The sequence below is a fragment of the Schistocerca serialis genome, chromosome 4 (assembly GCF_023864345.2).
Source record: "Schistocerca serialis cubense isolate TAMUIC-IGC-003099 chromosome 4, iqSchSeri2.2, whole genome shotgun sequence".
Classification (NCBI taxonomy): domain Eukaryota; kingdom Metazoa; phylum Arthropoda; class Insecta; order Orthoptera; family Acrididae; genus Schistocerca; species Schistocerca serialis.
The window spans coordinates 417,054,943-417,063,200 of NC_064641.1; the positions used below are offsets into that span (position 1 = coordinate 417,054,943).

At 54.4% G+C, this 8,258-nt stretch overlaps 1 pseudogene; it reads left to right on the forward strand.

The window, feature by feature from the left end:
- The first annotated feature begins 4,530 nt into the window (after positions 1-4,530).
- On the forward strand, positions 4,531-4,685 carry LOC126476493 (5.8S ribosomal RNA; annotated as a pseudogene).
- Positions 4,686-8,258: the final 3,573 nt, after the last annotated feature.

Genomic DNA, 8,258 nt, shown 5'->3' on the forward strand with positions numbered 1-8,258 from the left:
GAATTGGATGACAGGGACATGGCAGGAAACTGCTGAAGTCCTTCTCCGGTCCCTACTTCCGGATGACATGGAAAATGAGGACACAGAAGAACAAGGCCTAATTAGGCAAGCTCAGCTAGAAGAGTACCAAAACAACACCTTGGTGTACCCTTTTTCGGCGAACGAGGTGGCGGAGCACATTAAAGCACTTAAGAGAGGAAAGGCCCCAGGACCAGACGGCATTATAGCAGAGGTGGTACAATACCTCGCTCCTCAACTAGTAGCACCTCTAGCTAGAATCTACAATGAGGCCCTAAGCCTCAAAAAGTTTCCTACAATCTGGAAACAAGCAAATGTCGTAATAATAAAAAAGGGACTGGATAAGGACCCAAAAGGGGTCAAGTCCTACAGACCCATTTGTCTGTTGGATCTGTTGGGAAAATTGCTAGAGAGGCTGCTGGCTGACACGCTGATGGCACATCGAGTGCTTTGTGGAATGAGCAGCAGGCAGTTCGGCTTTAGGCCGGGGCGTTCTGCGTCTGACGCAATCGCCATGGTGGCTGAGGTCTGCGGGTCGTCCACACATAAGTACATAGTTGGCATCATGGTGGACATCAGTGGCGCCTTTGACAACCTGTGGTGGCCTTCGCTTTTCTCTCACTTGCGAGAGAAGGAGTGCCCAGGGCCGCTATATGGCTGTCTTAGGAGCTATTGTGAGGACAGGGAGGTCTGGCTATCATCCCCTAGCGCTAGAGTGGGCAAAAAGATAACAAAGGGGTGTCCACAGGGCTCTATCCTGGGGCCACTCTTTTGGGATGTCAATATGGAGGCTCTTCTTGAGACCTTGGAGAGCTGTGCACAAGTGCTAGAGGTGATAGCTTACACAGATGACCTCCTCCTGTTGGTTGGCGGTCGGAGCCGAGAGGAACTAGAACCAAAGATAGAGAGAACCATGACATTACTCTCACAATGGTTCCATAAAACTAAGCAAAAAATAGCACCAAACAAATCTACTTATCTACTCTTAAAGGGCCAATTGGTCAGAAACCCTACAGTTAGGATGGATGGCACGCCAGTTATACGTCGTCGAGAAGCTAGATACTTAGGGCCAATATTAGATGAAAAATGGAGTTTTGGCAGGCATATCGAGGCAACTACACATAGGGCATTAGAGGTGCTAAATAATCTCATCAACATTGGCCATAGACGATTTCATCTTCCACCAAATCTCATCAAATTGTATCATAATACCATTCTAGTTTCCATTGTGGGCTACGGGTCCGGGGTCTGGGCCCACAGGCTCACGAGGGTCGTTCCTGCCATGGCCGTGCGGAGGGTGCAGCGAAACATGATACTTCGATCAGTGGGGACATATAGAACGTCTCCAGGGGGAGCATTACTAATACTCATGGGTCTATGCCCCCTTGATGTAAAAATCAGGGAGCAGGCTACATGGTATTGGGTAAAAAAGGGGAAAATTGAAAAAACCACGGATATAATGGGAGTCAGAGTGGGGGACAAAATTACAATTAGAAGAAGGGGAATGGAACTTTGGCAGGATATTTGGGATGGGGAAGAGACCGGAAGAAGGACGCACCAACTATTACCAAATGTACAGGAAAGACTACAGATGAAACACTTCCAGCGAAGTAAGGGACTGCTGCACTTCCTCACTGGGCATGGCCCGTACCCGGCATATCTTTGCCGGTTCGGGAAAAGAGCGACACCGTCGTGTGACTGTGGTGCCGAACTGGGCACACCGGATCATATGGTCTACGAGTGTCCGCTTTTCGACGACGTAGCAATGGATTTACGAAACTCACTGCCTAATACAGACACCTTCCATCTTATTAGGGACGCTACCACCTTCACCATTATTGATAAATTGGCTAGCGAGGTATCCGCCAAGATCCTAAGGGAATACAGAAGGGAGATTGAGTAGATAGGATCCAAAAATTTTTCTAGACATAACGCATCATCCCATTCCGCCAGGGTGCGAACTGGCCGACCGTCAACGACGATCGGGATCCGACGCATCCAGGAATAGGGGGAGGGTGCGACCATACCGGCTAGACTATAGCACACCAATTATGACTAATAATAATTATTACTATGGTTGTAGGAGTAGAGTGTAGAAAATTTTGTTTCAGACCTGCAGCGATTGATGGAAGGCCAGCCCAGTGCCAGGGGCACGCCCACTGGGGTTAGCTCGATGGGCATGGCCACAAAATAGTAGGTTTACATTACATACTGGCACACCTGTAACGCTGTAGGATGTAGATATTAGTAGTAAAGTAGATTAGAGTTGATAGTATGATTGCCTAACAGTAATTCACATAGATACCTGTAGATAATGTAGTTACCCGTAGACTGAACTAACTTCCTGTAGCTAATAATAACAATAGAATATAATAGATAAAAGTAAATGCTGCTGAAATGTAATTTATAGCTAAATTCGACCCACTAATGATTTCAGGTGGTGGGTTAATTATGTATGATATTGGGTTTTAATAAAGAAAGATTTTTTTAAAAAAAAAAAAAAAAAAAAAAAGCAGAGCCCCGACCAGAGATGGAAGGGGCGCTCTTATTAGATCAAAACCAATCGGTCGGCTCGTCCGGTCCGTTTGCCTTGGTGACTCTGAATAACTTTGCGCTGATCGCACGGTCCTCGTACCGGCGATGCATCTTTCAAATGTCTGCCTTATAAACTGTCGGTGGTAGGTTCTGCGCCTACCATAGTTGTAACGGGTAATGGGGAATCAGGATTCGATTCCGGAGAGGGAGCCTGAGAAACGGCTACCACATCCAGGGAAGGCAGCAGGCGCGCAAATTACCCACTCCCTGCACGGGAAGGTAGTGACGAAAAATAACGATACGGGACTCATCCGAGGCCCCGTAATCGGAAAGAGTACACATTAATTCCTTTAACGAGTATCTATTGGAGGGCAAGTCTGGTGCCAGCAGCCGCGGTAATTCCAGCTCCAATAGCGTATATTAAAGTTGTTGCGGTTAAAAAGCTCGTAGTTGGATTTGTGTCCCACGCTGTTGGTTCACCGCCCGTCGATGTTTAACTGGCATGTATCGTGGGACGTCCGGCCGGTGGGGCGAGCCGAAGGCGTGCGACCGCCTCGTGCGCACTTGTGCGTCCTGAGGCGGACCTCGTTGAAATCCTACCAGGGTGCTCTTTATTGAGTGTCTCGGTGGTCCGGCACGTTTACTTTGAACAAATTAGAGTGCTTAAAGCAGGCAAGCCCGCCTGAATACTGTGTGCATGGAATAATGGAATAGGACCGCGGTTCTATTTTGTTGGTTTTCGGAACCCGAGGTAATGATTAATAGGGACAGGCGGGGGCATTCGTATTGCGACGTTAGAGGTGAAATTCTTGGATCGTCGCAAGACGAACAGATGCGACAGCATTTGCCAAGTATGTTTCCATTAATCAAGAACGAAAGTTAGAGGTTCGAAGGCGATCAGATACCGCCCTAGTTCTAACCATAAACGATGCCAGCCAGCGATCTGCCGCAGTTCCTCCGATGACTCGGCGGCAGCCTCCGGGAAACCAAAGCTTTTGGGTTACGGGAGAAGTATGGTTGCAAAGCTGAAACTTAAAGGAATTGACGGAAGGGCACCACCAGGAGTGGAGCCGGCGGCTTAATTTGACTCAACACAGGAAACCTCACCAGGCCGGGACACCGGAAGGATTGACAGATTGATAGCTCTTTCTTGATTCGGTGGGTGGTGGTGAATGGCCGTTCTTAGTTGGTGGAGCGATTTGCCTGGTTAATTCCGATAACTAACGAGACTCTAGCCTGCTAACTTACTAGTCGCGTGACATCCTTCGTGCTGTCAGCGATTACTTTTCTTCTTAGAGGGACAGGCGGCTTCTAGCCGCACGAGATTGAGAAATAACAGGTCTGTGATGCCCTTAGATGTTCTGGGCCGCACGCACGCTACACTGAAGGAATCAGCGTGTCTTCCTAGGCCGAAAGGTCGGGGTAACCCGCTGAACCTCCTTCGTGCTAGGGATTGGGGCTTGCAAATGTTCCCCATGAACGAGGAATTCCCAGTAAGTGTGAGTCATAAGCTCGCGTTGATTACGTCCCTGCCGATGCTACCGGAAAGATGACCAAACTTGATCATATAGAGAAAGTAAAAGTCGTAACAAGGTTTCCATAGGTGAACGTGCGGAAGGATCATTACCGACTAGATTGCATGTCTTTCGATGTGCGTGTCGTGTCGCGCAACACGCTACCTGTACGGCTCGCAGTAGCCATGCGCCGCGTGCGGAACCACGCGTTCGTCTCAAAACTAACGGCAATGTTGTGTGGTACGAGCGCTGAAGCGCTGGAGCGGCTGGCCTGCGGCACCTGGCGCCTGGCGCCGGTTTCGAATGACTTTCACCCGAGTGCCTGTCCGCTCCGGTGTGGAGTCGTACGACGCCCATCGGCCGTGAGGCCGTTGGACACTGAACGCTGGAACAGGGGCCGTCACACGCCTCAGTCCCGCCTAAGCAGCTGTCTTGAAAGAGACAGTGGAAACTATGAAAAGATCACCCAGGACGGTGGATCACTCCGCTCGTGGGTCGATGAAGAACGCAGCAAATTGCGCGTCGACATGTGAACTGCAGGACACATGAACATCGACGTTTCGAACGCACATTGCGGTGCATGGATTCCGTTCCCGGGCCACGTCTGGCTGAGGGTCGGCTACGTATACTGAAGCGCGCGGCGTTTGCCCCGCTTCGCAGACCTGGGAGTGTCGTGGCCGCCTGTGGGGCCGGCCGCGTCTCCTTAAATGTGCGATGCGCGCCCGTCGCCTGGCGGTTCGCATACCGGTACTTACTCGGTAGCGTGCACAGCCGGCTGGCGGTGTGGCGTGCGACACCTCGTACAACGACCTCAGAGCAGGCGAGACTACCCGCTGAATTTAAGCATATTACTAAGCGGAGGAAAAGAAACTAACAAGGATTCCCCCAGTAGCGGCGAGCGAACAGGGAAGAGTCCAGCACCGAACCCCGCAGGCTGCCGCCTGTCGTGGCATGTGGTGTTTGGGAGGGTCCACTACCCCGACGCCTCGCGCCGAGCCCAAGTCCAACTTGAATGAGGCCACGGCCTGTAGAGGGTGCCAGGCCCGTAGCGGCCGGTGCGAGCGTCGGCGGGACCTCTCCTTCGAGTCGGGTTGCTTGAGAGTGCAGCTCCAAGTGGGTGGTAAACTCCATCTGAGACTAAATATGACCACGAGACCGATAGCGAACAAGTACCGTAAGGGAAAGTTAAAAGAACTTTGAAGAGAGAGTTCAAAAGTACGTGAAACCGTTCTGGGGTAAACGTGAGAAGTCCGAAAGGTCGAACGGGTGAGATTGACCCCCAACCGGCCCCTGGCATCCGCCCTCGGCTGATGGGGCCGGCCGCCCGCGCGGAGCAATCCGCGGCGGGGTCGTGTCCGGTTGCCTTGGCACTCGCCGCGGGGTGGGGCCGTTCCGGTGTGCGGTGGGCCCCACTTCTCCCCTAGTAGGACGTCGCGACCCGCTGGGTGCCGGCCTACAGCCCGGGTGCGCAGCCTGTCCTTCCGCGGGCCTCGGTTCGCGTCTGTTGGGCAGAGCCCCGGTGTCCTGGCTGGCTGCCCGGCGGTATATCTGGAGGAGTCGATTCGCCCCTTTGGGCGCTCGGGCTCCCGGCAAGCGCGCGCGGTTCTTCCCGGATGACGAACCTACCTGGCCCGGCCCAGGACCCGCGCCGCTGTTGGCTCGGGATGCTCTCGGGCGAAATAATCGCTCCCGTCAGCGGTGCTTCAGCTTTGGACAATTTCACGACTCGTCTTGAAACACGGACCAAGGAGTCTAACATGTGCGCGAGTCATTGGGCTGTACGAAACCTAAAGGCGTAATGAAAGTGAAGGTCTCGCCTTGCGCGGGCCGTGGGAGGATGGGGCTTCCCCACCCTTCACGGGGTGGCGGCCTCCGCACTCCCGGGGCGTCTCGTCCTCATTGCGAGGTGAGGCGCACCTAGAGCGTACACGTTGGGACCCGCAAGATGGTGAACTATGCCTGGCCAGGACGAAGTCAGGCGAAACCCTGATGGAGGTCCGTAGCAATTCTGACGTGCAAATCGATCGTCGGAGCTGGGTATAGGGGCGAAAGACTAATCGTACCATCTAGTAGCTGGTTCCCTCCGAAGTTTCCCTCAGGATAGCTGGTGCTCGTACGAGTCTCGTCCGGTAAAGCGAATGATTAGAGGCCTTGGGGCCGAAACGACCTCAACCTATTCTCAAACTTTAAATGGGTGAGATCTCCGGCTTGCTTGATATGCTGAAGCCGCGAGCAAACGACTCGAATCGGGGTGCCAAGTGGAGGGTCGCGGCGGTGGGCGCAGAAGGGTCTGGGCATGAGCCTGCCTGGAGCCGCCGTCGGTGCAGATCTTGGTGGTAGTAGCAAATACTCCAGCGAGGCCGTGGAGGGCTGACGCGGAGAAGCGTTTCGTGTGAACAGCCGTTGCACACGAGTCAGTCGATCCTAAGCCCTAGGAGAAATCCGATGTTGATGGGGGCCGTCATAGCATGATGCATTTTGTGCTGGCCCCCGTTGGGCGAAAGGGAATCCAGTTCATATTCCGGACCCCGGCAGCAGAACCGATACAAGTCGGGCCCCTCTTTTAGAGATGCTCGTTGGTGTAACCCAAAAGTACCCGGAGACGCCGTCGGAAGATCAGGGAAGAGTTTTCTTTTCTGCATGAGCGTTCGAGTTTCCTGGAATCCTCTAGCAGGGAGATAGGGTTTCGAACGAGAAGAGCACCGCAGTTGCGGCGGTGTCCCGATCTTCCCCCCGGACCTTGAAAATCCGGGAGAGGGCCACGTGGAGGTGTCGCGCCGGTTCGTACCCATATCCGCAGCAGGTCTCCAAGGTGAAGAGCCTCTAGTCGATAGAATAATGTAGGTAAGGGAAGTCGGCAAACTGGATCTGTAACTTCGGGATAAGGATTGGCTCTGAGGATCGGGGCGTGTCGAGCTTGGTCGGGAAGTGGGTCAGCGCTAACGTGCCGGGCCTGGGCGAGGTGAGTGCCGTAGGGGTGCCGGTAAGTGCGGGCGTTTAGCGCGGGCGTGGTCTGCTCTCGCCGTTGGTCGGCATCGTGCTGCCCGGCGGTGCAGGATGCGCGCGCCTGCGCGGCGTTCACGCCCCGGTGCTTCAACCTGCGTGCAGGATCCGAGCTCGGTCCCGTGCCTTGGCCTCCCACGGATCTTCCTTGCTGGGAGACCGCGTCCGCCTTAGTGTGCTCCTCCGGGGGCGCGCGGGTGCGCGGATTCTCTTCGGCCGCCATTCAATGATCAACTCAGTACTGGCACGGACTAGAGGAATCCGACTGTCTAATTAAAACAAAGCATTGCGATGGCCCTAGCGGGTGTTGACGCAATGTGATTGCTGCCCAGTGCTCTGAATGTCAACGTGAACCAATTCAAGTGAGCGCAGGTAAACGGCGGGAGTAACTAGCCCTCTTAGCCTCTCCTCTCCTGCAGTTTTCTTCCCTTCATGTGGGCCCGCTGATTTTCGCAGAGTGGAAGATCGCACCAGGGGCTTGGGTGGGTTACCAGCCCTTGCATTATCCCTTTTAAGTTGTGGGCAGCACTAAAGATAACACAAGTGGTGGCTCTTCCACTGATGGTGCCACCCCAGATTCCTCAGCACCTAGCCGACCAACCGGCCGTGCGATAGATTCTGTAACTGTTGCAGCTGTTTACGCCTGCAGTGAGTGTCACCGCAGCTTCACGACCAAGAACGGTCTCGGGGTCCATCGCCGCCGCCAACATCTACCGGCCGCCAACGCGGAGATCGTCACGGAGTGGCATCGCGCGAGGTGGACCGAGGAATAAGTCCTGTCGCTCGCCAAGGCAGAGGCCGAACTGTTCCTTGAGAGGGACGCACGGTTCTTCTTTGTCAACCAAGAGCTGATCAGGATGTTCCCCGACCGAACGCTCGAGGCAATCAAGTGCCAACGGCGGAAAGCTGCCCACAAGCAGCTTGTCCGCCAATTCATGGAGGCGCTTGAGATCGGTCAGGGGGAAGAGCCGGCGTCCCGCCAGGGAGCGGCGAGATCGCTGCCTGATGCGGGCGATGCCGCTGTGCCGTCCGACGACGCAGCTGAGGACTTCGCGACCGACACCACCTGGCCGCCGCCGGATGGGCCGACTGACGCCGCCATCTGGGAGCAACTGGCGGGGCTACCTGCTTCCGCCCAGCGTTTCTCTGTTCTAGATCGAGTTATTGGTCTGGGGCGGGGCACGCCGT